General features: G+C 36.8%; 1 protein-coding gene across 5 annotated transcripts in view; it reads left to right on the plus strand.

Annotated features, from left to right (window-relative positions):
• FAT1 (FAT atypical cadherin 1) overlaps positions 1–15,168 on the plus strand; it is a 99,148-nt gene that overhangs the window by 29,469 nt on the left and 54,511 nt on the right. The gene's annotated exons all lie outside the window — the stretch shown is intronic.

The raw sequence follows: 15,168 nt of genomic DNA on the forward strand, positions 1-15,168 counted from the left end.
GTGATCTAAGCAATGCAAGCCATTTATTAACTACAAAGTCATTTGTCCCACAGTCACAAGGGATTATCTTTGTAAGTAACTGTTGCTGCTGTAAGAGATATAAAATCTGGAAGACAGATTGCAGGTGTGGTTATTAGGTAATAAAAAGAACTCAGTTCAGTAGCTCAGTTAGACTCTCAGTTCAGAACTTAGTTCAGGAAAGGACTCAGTTCAGTAGCTCAGTTAGACATTCAGTTCAGTAGCTGTTTGGAAGGCTTCAGCAAAAAATATCCAGAGATTTTAACAGGAGAGTACAAATGAAACAAAGAAGTGACCTTTTACTAACTGTGAATTACAAATACTGAAATGTGTGTAGGGCAGAGAGACAGGAAACAAATAAAATAATCCATTTTAACTGAAGTTATAGAGCAATTTTGGAAACAATGTAAAGGTTGCCTACCATTTCTTGCTTCTGAATGAATGTCGAGAGAGTTGTATGTATACTAGATGTTTTTTTCTACAGATCTTCTGTAATGGTAAAGAAGGATTTGGTTTTAATTGAATAATACTTTGTTGGGTAGGGTGCGGCTTAGCTTTTCATATGTTACATTTAGGTACTGTTTCACAGTACAAATTACAGGATATTCTGCTGATTCACGCAGCTAGAAACTTTTCAGAATCCAGAGATTTTTAGACTAGAGGTGTATAGAATTACTCTAATCTGTAACATACTTTGTAAGTAAGTTTAAGGGAGCAATAGAAACCTTACTTATTTAGCTCTTGCTCATTCATCAAGGGAATTTCAGGGGATATAAAGGAGAAAAATTGGGTAGAAAGATATGTTTTGAAGGCTGGGTTGACACTATGGCCTTCATTCTGTTTCATAGTTGTTTCAGCTTAGGTTATGAAAGAGTTGTGTGCTGTATCAGCTGTAATTGCTGTCTCAGCGAAGTTCTGAGTGCAAAAACCAGGTATATTATTTGGGTTATTTCTGACAGTAGGTTCTTTGTCAGCATGTGCAGCATCTGCTTGTGAAGACGTTGCCCAGAGGGACATATGAAATAGCTATAGCAACAGAAGATCTTTAACATTGTTAAAGCCTACATGTAAGTACTATATTTACAGAAGCATTGGTTTTAGAACAAAGGCAGCCTAAGAAGTAAAACAAGAAAAATTCAACCCCAAAGTCTTCTAAATTGAACGCAGAAACTTGCTCTGTGTATGTGCTTTATTTCTATTTGTCTTTCTCTGCTTATGCATGATGCAAAAGGAAAAAAAATCTGCTTATCCATCTACTTCCTCGCTCTTTCTGGTTTTGAACAGTATTGTTTTGTTGCTACTTTGATATTTCTTGTCACTGTGAGTAAAACTGCCTGTTAGTTGTGTGGAAAGAAAGGAGTGACTGCAATCCTCATATTGCAAGTGAATGTAAACTCTACCTTACTCTCTACTCTATAATTGGCCAACTTTTCTTGATTGCTGTTATCTTTTTTTTTTTTTTTTTGTATCTCATTTTCTCTTCCTCTTTCTTAACAGTCATTTCCTACCTGCTCTGCCTCCGTATCATTATGCTGCATTCTCCTAACTTTGTTTTAAAAAAGACACTTGCATGCCTTCCTTATCTAAGTTGAGATGAAGAATCATCTTTATTCCTATTTAATGTATAGAAAAATTAGAGCGGCAGGAGATTATGACTTGTCTTCAGATGGAGTTTCTAGTTTTCCACATCAATAGGTTACTGCCTATCTCATTTATGTTAGAAAGGCAGCTTGAGGGAGCTCAACACACTATAAATGGTGAAGTGATAAGGAACACTTAATAGAAAGCTAATAAAGATTTTCTGTCAAGAGAGTTGCTTACCTACCTTCATTGTAGCATGCGTACTGCAGAGGCAAGCAGTGCAGTCTGTAGTCTTTCTCAGCTCTGTGTTAAAGGGAGCTGGGGAAAAGGATACAAAACACCAAATGGAAGTAATAATTATTTCATTATATTTCAGAATACAAGCACTGAGAAGAAAAGAATCTTCCTCTGATTTACTTGCAGCAGGAGATGGTTTTTTTTACCCCTTGTAATATAGTTAAAATCATAGGGCTGGGTAAATTAATTTATGTCTATTACTGTTAAAATTGTAATATGAAATAGACATAATAAACATAGAGAGGAAGAGAAGAGGTGAACAGAGGAGAAGAGAAGGGAAACCTCTTTGGCTGTTTTCTGTTGTGCTCCCATAGTGCACTCATATATAAGCTCAGTGAATATTAAGTAGCTAGCTCATTTATATGGTCTTGCTATTAGATAGGACACTGGATTTCATGAGATCTAATGAGCTGTCTTGTGTTTTCTGTATGTGTTCTGTTTGAAGCTATCAATCTGCAGTAAGCATAAGTGTAGCAATGAGTTTTGACTGAGGTTGTTGGGATCATAACTTCTCAAGTCTCTCTTCTATCTATTAGAAATCATATATGTTTAACCTGAATAGATCTTATTTGGGGGTGAAAGTGGTTTCACTAGGATTGAGATAAAGAGTTGTACACTTTGAAGTACACTAGTTATTGTCGTAGTTGTAGTACAGTGTATTATATCTCAGTTAATTAAAATAGGTCTCGGCTGAAGGGTACATTTGACTAGAATTAGTGAGATCGAATTCTGCCTTGTTTGCTTATGCAGGTATGTTACCCTTGTTGGACCTTGTGAAGCTATTGTGCTGTAAGGTATTTGTCAAAGGAAGATAAATCCTCACGGGACCCCAGATTTCCCTTCCAGTCAAAGGGGGAAGAGGACTGCAGTATGAATCAGATCTTTTAACTGTATCCCATGATAACATTGAAAGTGACAGAGTAAAAGAGTTAACTGTGTATGACCTTGTTACTTTGGGCCACTGTGCAACTGTAACAGTGTTCAGTCTGAATCAAAGAAAGGCTAGTGTGAGCATTCTTAAAATATAGGGCAAGTGCTAAAAATGTGTTTCAGCCGATTTTATGTTATCGTTTCCTATCCATGTCAAGAACCCATCTTCTTCTGTGTCTTTATAGACTTTAACGCTATGATATTGTGGTCCATGGCTAGACTCCCCACATGAAATAGTAGTACAGGTTATAAATAGCAGTAACCTGTGAGTGTAATCTATGTGAAGTAAAATACTGCTTACAGAGAACAAAAGTAGCTGATCAATATCCAGAATTTTATAGGCTTCACACTAAGATGTTTGTATCTTTGTACAATAATTCTGAACTTTTAGATGGTGAAACTGAGTGACGCGTACCTACAGAGGATTTTGCTCATCTTTCACAGAAAGGAGAGATTTCTTTTCACAAGGAGAACTACTGACTGATTGATCTGTTTCTCTGAAATGGTACTAGTTGAATTAGTATCTGTATACTTCTTTCTGAGTATCCCCTTCATTAAATCTTCATTGGCACTTAAAACCATGTTTTGTATTTTAAGTAATTATAAAATAACTTAAATAAACATTGAGTTTTTCTTTGCATGCAGAAATGCTGTTTCACTTTTTGGAGTAGGATATATAACACAAGACACTTCGTATTTCATTAAAGCAAATGAAATATAATTTTCTTCAGTTTGGAGTTCCCCTGTAATGAAAAAAGCTGCTGTACGTGTGAGCTGGCAAGGTGGAATAAAAATAGTTATCATAATATTATTTGCAGAAAGAATTAAAACAAAGACTGATGTCACAACTTTAATGCTCAACCCAAACACAACGTAATTACAACAAATACGTAAGCTATAGTAACTAATTTATATCTGCCTAACTTGCAAAATAGCTTGTAGTTTAATACAGAAGTAATTGACAAAAACATAAGAGTTCCAAGGCGTTTTAATATGTTTGGATGGAGTGAGTTGACTATGGCAGAATTTGATAGCTATTCAGAACACAAGTCCTGGGGCTCTGTGATCAATCTCGCCACTTAACCCTAGAGGATCAGAAAAGTTTTGTGCTTTTAGCGAGACTTAATGTTAAGCAAAGGACTGTATAAGAGTAAACAAGTTCTGGGTTTTGTATTTCAGAGCTCATGATGTACGATGTTTTTTATGGTATGCGTAACAAAGTGGTTTAGTAATTTTTACCTGTTTATTCCAAATGTGGTTTATTTGCTTGTTGGTTATTCAGGGTATTTTTTTCCTTTTTTCATTTTGTAGTTACCTGGTAACAATGTTAAAGACTTTGAAACTTAATTATCGAAATATTCTTAGGTTCTTGTTTTCCTATTTCATTGGATGTACTTAGATACAGTTTGTCTGAGAAAGCAACAATTGAAAAAAAAAAACAGATGCTTTGAGGAAGGAGTCATGGGCGGTTTCACTTAGAAGTCAGTGATTCAGCTCTACTTTATTTGCATGACTGAGAAGTTTTACATCTCACTGATGTAAACCCCATGGTTATATTTACAAAATATAATTGAATACTGTGTTGTTTAAATTACAGAATTTTTTTTTTTTTTTTCAAAATGCTATCAAGTGGACAAATTAATATTTTTTTCATCTTTGATTCTAATATAAGACCTTAATTTGCTTTATTGGTTTTGAGGAGGAGTGTTGGAAGCGTGACAGTCAATAGGAGGATTGCAGAAATTCTTAGAGAAAGTGGAACACGTACTTAGTATGGCGTTATTAGCAACAACTGAAAATACCATTGTATATAAGATGGTGTTTATTAATTATGATTATATAATTTCTAACCTGTATTGGATTAGCCATTTAAAGTGGACCTGTTAGTGCCAATTCAATAGAGAGTTCTTGTATTCGATTTACAAATAGCTTTCAATCAAAACATACAATTCTTTTCTGCCGGAGACAGGAGAATGGGATGTGCATCAAATATAAGCTTTTTATTGCACCTTACCTTTATTGGTAAGAATTGTAAGGGTAGTAGGAAAAATAGTTCCCCAGTTTAAAATGTATACTTACAGTTCCCCAGAATGACTTTGCAGTGGACTAGAACAAATCTGCTTCCTATGTTTCATAGTTTTCTTCTAGTTTTGTGCCTTAAATTGTGGAATTGAAACTTTGTGTGAAATTGGAAGAAAAGTATTCACCTTTCACTGACCAGCAATAATGGCTCAGTAAGTCATATGTAGAACATGGAGGTTTAAGAACTAACTAGAATATCCTTAACTGCTGCAGGACTAGAGCCATTGCACTGAACTCTCTAAACAAAAGGAGCTCATTGGATCCCCTTAGGCTCTGTGTCTGTTTCTGTATGAATGGAATAGTTTAGCCATGCCACTCCTTCAAAACATGATTGCTACTTGGTGGTATAGGCTTTGTGTAATTTATGTGTCAAAGATTGTTAAGGTGCCTGAAAGAAGCTTTTACTACTTCCTTGTAAGCGGCAGTATATGCATTAGAATGGCAGAAACTGAATTTACATGGTGAAAGGAATTCTAATTCTCCTTGGTGTTACTGAGCAAGAAACTGGTATCCTAACCAGGTGTCCATATAGAGTGAAGGAAGACCGTTGTACTCTTTTTGGATTGCCTTGCCCATGTATTCAAGCCAGAAATAATTTCTGGTCTTTTGCCAAATTGATATGCTGATTTCCAGTCCCCCAGAACTTTGTAACATTTATTGTACCGACTGGATTTGGCCTGGGGAAAGAATCAAGATTAAGTAGCAAGTAACATTTTTGTCAGAAGCCATGCCTTAGTTCAGGAATTTAAAACAATGGTAGCAAATGAAGTAGGCAGTTACTTGACGTTGCTCCGTTATTACAATTTTGAGTCAGATTTCCAGAAATCGCAAGTGCAAAATTGACCTTTCTGTGTCTTTAATGCAACTTGATATGAAAATGGTCATACCTCCAAAAGCTAGACTTGGGTACATAACCTGGACAGGAGAATGACAAAATTTTGGGTGTTAATTTCCACATACTTAGTTTTGCCGATACAAAATAGGAATAATTGCACAACTTTATTGCTTGGGAGCATCATGGAGACATATTCATTCATATTTATGAAGCACTTGTATTATCATGAGAATGCTGTGGACATTCCTGTAAGGAAATTAGTAATCCTGTGGTGTGGGAGTTAGGCCATTTACAGAAGGCATTTCTTAATAGGGAATTCCAGCAGAAGCATTGAATAATTACCCATTTCAGAACATACTGTATCCTGTGCCCCCAGTGAGGCCTGAGTCTGTGCATCTTAATGCACACATGCAAGACAATCAAGATGATATGGCAGTCTTGACTCTGTAATCTTTAAAGCACTATCTTTCTGTGTCTGATTTGGAGACCAAGTGAAGTGAAATAGGAAATGGGTACAGCTGCAAACAACTTCCACAGGTTTCCGATAACACTGGAGAATTGCTTAGCAAGGAAAAGGAAGGCCAGTGACCACACAGTAGTATTGGCTTCATTTTAACAAAGGAAATCTTTGTTGTTTGGCTACTTATGTGTTTTAATCCCAGTTACCTAATATTTTAGAACTTGAGTAAAACCAGTATTACTACATTGCATTCTAATGTGATTTAAAGACCCAAACACTGACATTTTTCTTGTTACTTCTGTAACTGGCAAACAATCCCAGGCTCAATTATTGTTCATTCATGTCACACAGCTCAAAGCATGTGTAGCAGCCTCCATGTGCTCAGCTGTTTACCCATCACATGCACGAGAAAGAAAGTATTTGATTACACTTTCAATAACAAATTTGGTTTTTCATTTACCTTTACTTGAAGATGTGACTAGAATTAACCTGAATGTTTTTAAATTCCTGCAGCCAGAGGGTTACATGAGTAGACAAAAGTTTGTATAGACGTGCACTTAGAAAGTGAGTTTAATTCTGCAAAAAGCTACTTTATTTTCCTTCTTGAAAATTGTTTAAAGCATTTGAAGTGCTTTGAAGCCAGTAGCTTTCAACCTGGTCTTTTTTGGAACTGGGAAAACAAGTTCATATCTGAAGCTTCTAACAACATTTTCTCATCCACTTACTCTCAATATTGAGGGATTTGCTACTTGAAAAGACAGAAAAAATGCTATAATAGAGGCATCTATTCTAAAAATCACTTGTGAGCGTTTATGCAGCGATCACTTCTTTTAAATTTGAGGTGGTGGTGGCTATTAATTTTGTTTATTCACTTACATCTCTTTGGAAAAACAAAAATTATAGGAACTGGGAAAATAAACAGGAAGCATAGCAGTACTTCCGTTCTCCCTTTTCTCGTACTGGAACTACATAAAAACTTCAAGTCATACTCTGCATGATCTATATTGTAAAGCAGGAGTTTAAAAGAATATGAGGTGTACTTTCTGTTTTCCCATAGTTGGATGCAGAACTGGAGATGATACAAACTCACTCTATATCGTATATTCTTTTGAGCTGGAATATAAAACATGCAAAATTATAATTTTATCCAGGGGAGAGATGGTGGTCAGATACTGTTATGAGTCACTCACATAGTGCTGCCTTCATACAGACTTTCAAAGGTATCAGTCTTTCCTTGTCAGGCTCTCTGAGTAGTAACTTAAATGGGTTTGTGTATATAACAATACTATAGTGTTAGTATTGATTAATTTCCTAATAAGCGAAGATTACTGAGAATTAGTGCCCTGATTCACATTTAGCTTGGCTTGATTTTTGATTAATGAAAATAAAAGACCAGTCCTAGCAAAAGTGTAGTGCTACATCAAGTAATGTAATTTTTCTATCTGAGGAATTCACAGTGGAGTTACAATCAAAGGCTAACTAGGAGTTAGCTATAAAATTCTATTACAGGTTTTCTGAGAGCTGAGAGAAGACTTTTGGCAGCAGCTTATATGGGATCATCTCTGTCGTGGATGTTGCATGGAGGTCTTATATATGGTTCAGTTGCAACAGCAGTTCCCTGTAAATCAGTAGATAAAAGGCTGCAGTACATTCCATGCTTGCAGTGCATTCCAAACTTCTGTCCTGTAAATGTAGGAAGTAACATGCAATTAAAACAAAAGGAAAAAAAAAGAAAGGAGAGATGGATGGGGAAAGACAGCAGCATTGTACAGATCTCCCAAATCTCACTTAGAAAGTAATAATTTAGGGTTTAGATGTATAGCGAGGTAGGAGCCCTCAAAAGAAAGCCTGTAGCAGTGTTGGAAGTATCCTATAACACCTGTTATATTGGTGTTATTTGAACAACTTTCTCTGTATTTTTGTAAATACATGTCATCTGTAAACTGTTCTTAACTTCAAAGCATAAAAGATAGTAAGGACAATATTATCCAACAGAGTTATTATACTGTTGCCTCGACTTTCCTTTCATATGAAGGATTTAAGTGAGTAGTCAAAGAAAATTCCAAGAAGGTTATTCTATTTCAAAAACTTTCCGTATTTCAGCAAGAGAAATATAGTTCTGATTGTTAGGCTTTTAAGGAGATGCATTCTTGAACTTACCTAATTTCTAATTTTTCAAATTTAGAAAACAATTCAAATTGGATGGCCACTTCTGAAGTTGGATAAAGCAGGACCATCTCTTGCATAATCTTAAGAAAATCCTCATTGTTTGAATTAATAAGAAATAAATAATGAAATAAGTAAATTAAATAGACACATACACAGAATCCAGTGATGAACAATTGGAGAATTTCCTCTTTCCATAAGCCAAATGTTCAAAGTCTGGAGCAAATGAATTTTGTCTGTAACAGTCAGTTCGCTAGTTTCATAGCCATTCTCTACAATTTAGTCAATTAAATACTATTTTTCACATTTTTTATTTAAATTGTAGTGCTAGTTAAATGAAATATTGTGACTTTCTCAGATGAGTTTGTCTTGCATGAATTAATAGTTTATCTAGACTAAAATGAACATTTTCAATAGCAGCTGCACAAAATAAAGCTTAATTACCCCCCTGTTTTGTTTTGGACTTTTTGGTGGCATCAACTACTAATATGGTGTGGTGGAATTATGAGCTACACATAAGTAGGGGAAAGACTGTTGGTTTGTGCTGGTGGTATTTTATGACCTATACGTATCTAAGTCCAGTGAGTGTTCTCATTTATCTTTGTGTAGATACAATGTGCTAAGATTAAAATCTTCCCCTTATAGTTTTGGTTCCAATGCTTTTAAAATAAGAGAGACCACTCTGCCTTTCAGAGACAATATTTGCCAACTGTAAATAGCTTTTAAAGCAGAGTAAATTTCAAAGACTATATATGTTCTTTGTGAGTTTGTCAGTCTTCCTTAATCCACGTGTTTTGCAACAATTTTATGGGAGATGAATTGTGAAATGGTAAGACTTCTGTAGCAGAGAAAGGACTGAGGTCTCAAAACTAACCTCAGTGTTTTAATGCTTAAATACTTCTCTGAACTGATCATGATTTTTTTTAAAGCATATTAGCATTGCTGGCTACTCTAAGCTGAAAAGTGTATTTTCTTTGTCCGGGGGTGGGAAAAAAAGCCCAGTTTGGAAAGGTATAGGGGGTATCTTTCTTTGTTCAAGCACTATAAATGCAGTAAGATTATGTCAGGTTTGAAAAAATCTTTCAAACTTATGTGAGATTTTATGACAGTACTAATGTATTTAATTATTGAAGATATGTCTCAAAATGAGATAATAAATCTGAGTGATGAACATATAGGTGACATAAAGAGTTAATTACTGAAGGTATTTGATCTTTGAATTGGCGTGTCTTTAGTATTACAGATGGTGTTGAGGGCAAGAGTATTTTTGCAATGTAAGCAAAATGTCAAAACTTTATAGTGTTCTGTGTATAGCAAGATCAAAGTTCATTCTACAGAATATTTATTGTCACTTACTAGTTTCCTTTCAATAATCAAACCTGAGTTTTTATTTTCCATTCAAAATTATTTTAGCTATTTTTAGTAAGTACTTTTTTTTTGTGATTTCATCTTATGCTGCTTATGACTTACAATTCTGTTATTTATTTTCTTATGTTTGAGAGAAAAAAGTTACCACAAGGATATGATTGACAATGAAACTGGACACATCCTAAATGCTTTCAAGGACTCAGAATGAGGGATTAGGCTTATTTTTCTAGTATAGCTGTTTGGGGCTGTGTGATTATTTATATAATTTTCATTATTCTCCAAATAGTTTTACTATTAAAATAATTGCTGCAGAAGGAGGTATACCACTGTCTGAGTTAATACAGACTGAAAAGAATGTACTTTGTGGCTAACTAGAGTATGAAAAAAAATACATAGTTTACTTTTGTAGGCTACATTTGAGCAGTCTTCTATGATTAGATCACTAAACAGATTTTTATACATCATTTGCAATCTAGTTGAAATTGAAACTCAACAACGTTTGTTGAATTGGATGGCTTAGTTGTTTATGTAAAGTGTTTCTTCCTCCTTATGCTATATGTTAATAATCTGTGGTGGGTTGCTGGTCTTTGCTCACTGCTTGCAATCACTAAAATGATTAGTACATACTTTGAGCAGCAAATTCCAAGTCTCTGTATCTGAATGCTGTTAAAACAGTTTACGGAAGTGGTTCTTAACTTCAGATGTGCGCCTTGCACTTAACCTTTGCAGTATTAGGATTGAGTAGTTAAATTGCCTAGTTATTGATTAACATGATGACTGATGGTATGAAATATCAGCCCATAGAATCGAGTAACTTTTTGACCCTTTGTACAAAGCTTACAGTCTGTCATAGCAACAAGTAACAAACACATAAATATACTGAGCTTCAATAAATGTCTAATGTGCTGACAGAAGCATGCCCTTGTGGTCTAGGCTAGTTATGCCTGATTTTATGCAATCCTGAGTTGGGTAGGACTGAGATCTCAACTATTACTTTACTTTTCATAAAATCATACACTCAAAGAATGGTTTGAGTTGGAAGGGACCTTAATGATCATCTAGTTCTAACCCTCCTGCCATGAGCAGGGATGCCTCCCATCAGACCGGGCTGCTCAAGGCCCCATCCAACCTGGCCTTGAACACTTCCAGGGAGGGGCAGCCACAACTTCCCTGGGCAACCTGTGCCAGTGCCTCACCACTCTCTCATTGTGAAGAATTTCCTCCTAATATCTAGTCTAAATCTTTCCCTCTCCAATTTATAGCCATTTCCCCTAGTCCTCTCTCTACATGACTCTGCAAAACGTCCCTTCCCAGAGCTCTTATATGCCCTCCTCAGGTTTTGGAAGGTCACTATAAGGTCTCCTCAAAGCCTTCTCCAGGTTAAACAACCCCCACTCTCAGCCTGTCTTCATAGTAGAGGTGCTCCAGCCCTCTGATCATCTTCATAGCCCTCCTCTGGACCCATTCCAACAGTTCCATATCCTTCTTACACTGAGGATTCCAGAACTGGACACAATACTCAAGTGGGCTCTCACAAGAGCAGAGTAAATGGTCAGAATCACCTCCTTCGACCTGCTGGCTACGCTTCTTTTGATGCAGCCCAGGATACAGTTAATCTTCTGGGCTGTGAGAGTGAATTCTTGGCTCATGTCAAACTTCTCATCAACCAGCACCCCCAAGTTCTTCTCTGCAGGGCTGCCCTCAATTACATCATCTCTCACTCTGTCCACCCAACAAATCCATATCTCTCCAATTTCGAGTGAAGGATGTAGTGGAGGACTGTGTCAAAGGCTTTACAGTAGTCCAGTTATATGATCTGTTGGTTTTCCTGTACCCACTGATATGGTTACTCCATAGAGTACCATTTAAAGGGCAAGATGTTTATTCAGCTGGCATAAATGCCAGAATTGGTTTTTGTGGATTAAATCCAGAGTGTTTGCATCAGCATCTGCAACAGGAATAAGAAAGCACCTAAATCAAAAGAAAAGGTGATCTGAGGAGCAAATAAAGTATGTGGTTCTGTTAAGCATTTTAGACCTTTCAGTCTGGTGCTTACCTAGATATCTGTACACTGTGGGAATGTTCTGCTGGTTTTTGCCTGCACTGCTGCAGATGAGAGATGAGAATTGAAGGGGGAAAAGCACCAAAGCTGTGAAATAGTGCCCTAATTGAGTGCAATTGTGCTGTGCTTAACAGAAAGGGGACACTGATTTCAGCGCAAAGTACAGCAATAGGTCTTCCTTTTAATTTTTCTAAAACTAAGTATTTATAGGGGAGTGTAACTCAGTTTTGTAAAAAAACCCTGCTCAGAGTTCACGTATGAAGTGGAAAACTACTCCGTTAGCCCCAAAAAAGATTTTAAATTGCCTATAAAAGCCTGCTAAGCCATAGGGTGTAAGCTGTGCTAGGCAGGAGTGATCCTTAGTCTACCTAAACAACTACATAGCAAAAAAAACTAAGACTCAAGAGGTCATAGAGAAAAAGCAAGCAACAACATAACTCTGCAGCTAATGGATAGAGTATTTGGCTAAGACAGAGGAAAGAGGGACCTGAGCTCTCAGTATCTCATGTATAATTTCTATGTTTTTTATTGAAAGCACAGAAATGATGGCTTTTAAATGTTTTAATTGAGCAGAAGAGGCATTTGCAGCCATTTCATGTGCTTGTAAATGAAATTGCTAGTTTCTTGTGGGGCTGTATGTTTACAATCATATTTTCAGCACTTGAAAATTCCTGGTGACAATCCTGTTGCTGATTTTATTGAGAGCTGTTAAGGTGCTCAGGATAAGGAAGAGTTTAGGAATGAAAACTAAGTCAAATTGTTAAGCAACTATTTTTAGGACTATGTAAACCACAGCTTTTGAGTTTCTTTATGATGTCCTTTCTCCAGTATGAAAGCTGCTTAGGACTATGATCTTGTTTGGTTTTTTTTTTACCTCAGCAGCCTGCCTTCATGGTACAATATTACAATGGTGTACTGTCTAGCTTATCATCAGCTATACATGACTAGTAACACATGGAGTTTATGTTTTGTCAGCTGCAAAGCTGAAATCTGTTCTTAAATCCCTCTGCTACTACTTTTCATTGACCTGTTTTCAATAACCTGTTTATTTACTTTGATTGTGTGCCTTGTATTGGCTTACGTAGAAGACAAGATTTGACTACAGTCTCACCAAAAAAGTGTATCTGAACATCTTTAGAAAGGAAATGTGGGCCTTTTCTGATGGTTGTTGTTTGTAAAGTAGGTTATGTATAAATCATAGTTTACTTTAAATCAGCTGAAAGAAAGAAGACTGAAAAAATAGTCATCTTTCTGTGGCAGTGATGAAACAGTCGTGGATTATCATGCTTGTCAGCTGTTTTGTCCATATTTCAGAAAGTGCTGAGATATTGGAAACAGCTTAAAACAGTGTCATAAGAAGTCTTTGTGACAGTGAGACTTGATGCTCACTTACTTTATTATTAGAGATGTCTAAGACATGCCATCATCACACTAAGTACTTTCATGAGAAGGAAAATATTGATTCCTATGGACTTTTTTAGTCTATCAGACAACAGAAATGTATATTCCTCTATCTAGAAGGGAAAGCTGTTTTGAATTGGATGTAATGCACTATATCTTAAACGAGGATGATTAGTAGGAAATCCTGCCTTAGGGTGCAACAGCGTCTTTATCACCTGAAGAGACATAATTGGTCTTCAGCTTACAGGATGTGTGCTGTAATTGGCCTAGTGCCTTAAGGTTGTGCTACACAGTAGTCAAACTAGATTATCATTACAGCCACATGTGGATTGAAAATCCATACTTCATTCAACTCTAATTTATATGTTAAGACCTTGTATAGAAAATAGTAAGATAGTTGTTTTTAGCATTAATTTGTCATTTTTGAGGTTGAAATGGGGAAATGAGGGCTTAAATAATACTGCTTTGTAAGTAAACTGATCTAAAGGTTTGGACTGATTGAGTTGCACTAATGTAGTCCAGAGAAACCATTTCTGTTGACTGTTTATGGTTTGTGTTCAACACAAAAGACAATCTCACCAATGAAATGTGACCTCTCTTTATGCTGAGTTCCAACGTCTTGTATGTGTTGAAGTTGGTGATAAAAAATCTTGTAGCTGCTTTCCATATTTCCTTAAATCTTCAATGCTAATGCATTAAAAAAATCAGAGAAACTGTATTTCTTTTCATACACTACAATTCAAATAGAGTTGTACTGCATTCAACTTAATCTTATTAATTTAAACTCATTGGAGGCAGCTTAATAGACTTGGCATCTAATTTAGTCTTTTGGGTTGTGGTGAGTTAGTCCTAACAGCCAAAATCCCATCCAGCTCCAGAACCTTCATCATTTGAAGCTGAATGTGCAGTTAGAAGGTCTGTGTGTATTTGTGAACGCACAAATGCATGTGTTTGCAGGCGTGCATTGTAGTAGGGAATGCATGATGTATACACAGTGAGACAAAAATTGAGCCTTTCTCCTTCTCTTGCAAAGACAGTTTTTCTGATGCTACCTGAGGGGTTGAGCAAAACCACTACCACGGACTTTCGGAGGGCAGACTTTGGTCTGTGCGGGACAGTGGTTGAGATTGTCCTGAAGGGCAAAAGGGTCCAGGAAAGCTGGATATTCTTCAGGAAGAAAGGTGCAGGAGCAGGCTGTTGCCATGTGCTGTGAGACAAACTGGTGGGGAAGATGACTGGCTTGGCTGAGCAGGGAGCTTTTGCTGAGGCTCGGGAAAAAGAGTTTACCACTTTTGGGAGAGTGTTGATCTGCTTGAGAGAAGAAAGGCTCTGCAGAAGGATCCGAACAGACTGAATCAGTGAGCCAACACCAGCTGTTAAAGGTTCAAGGAGTCTGAGTATCAGGTCCTGCACTTGTGTCTCAAAAACCTCATGCAATACTACAGACTTGGGGATGAATGGCTGGAAAGCTGCATGGCCAAAACGACCTGGGGTTGTTGGTTAATAGCCAGCTGAACATGGGCCAGCAGTGTGCCCAAGGCCAATAGCATCCTGGCTTCTGTCAGAAATGGTGTGGCCTGCAGGAGTAGGGAAGTGATTGTGCACCTGTACTCAGAGCTGGCAATACCATACTGTAATACCGTGCTTAGTTTTGGGCCCCTCACTACAAGAAGGACATTGAGGTACTGGAGGTTGTGCAAAAAAGAGCAGCAAGGCTGGTGAAGGTTCTGGAGAAGAAGTTTTATGAGGAGTAGCTGAGGGAAATGGAGTTGTTTAGCCTGGAGGAGAGGAGGCTGAGGGAGACCTTATCACTCGTTATAAATACCTGAAAGAAGATTATAGTGGGGCAGCTGTTGGTCTTGTCTCTCAGTGACAGGTGATAGGGCAAAAAGAGGTGGCTTCAAGTTGTGCTAGGGGAGGTTTAGATTGGATATTAGAAAAAATATTCCTTACTGAAAGAGTCATTAA

This window comes from Cuculus canorus, chromosome 4, assembly GCF_017976375.1.
Source record: "Cuculus canorus isolate bCucCan1 chromosome 4, bCucCan1.pri, whole genome shotgun sequence".
NCBI lineage: Eukaryota > Metazoa > Chordata > Aves > Cuculiformes > Cuculidae > Cuculus > Cuculus canorus.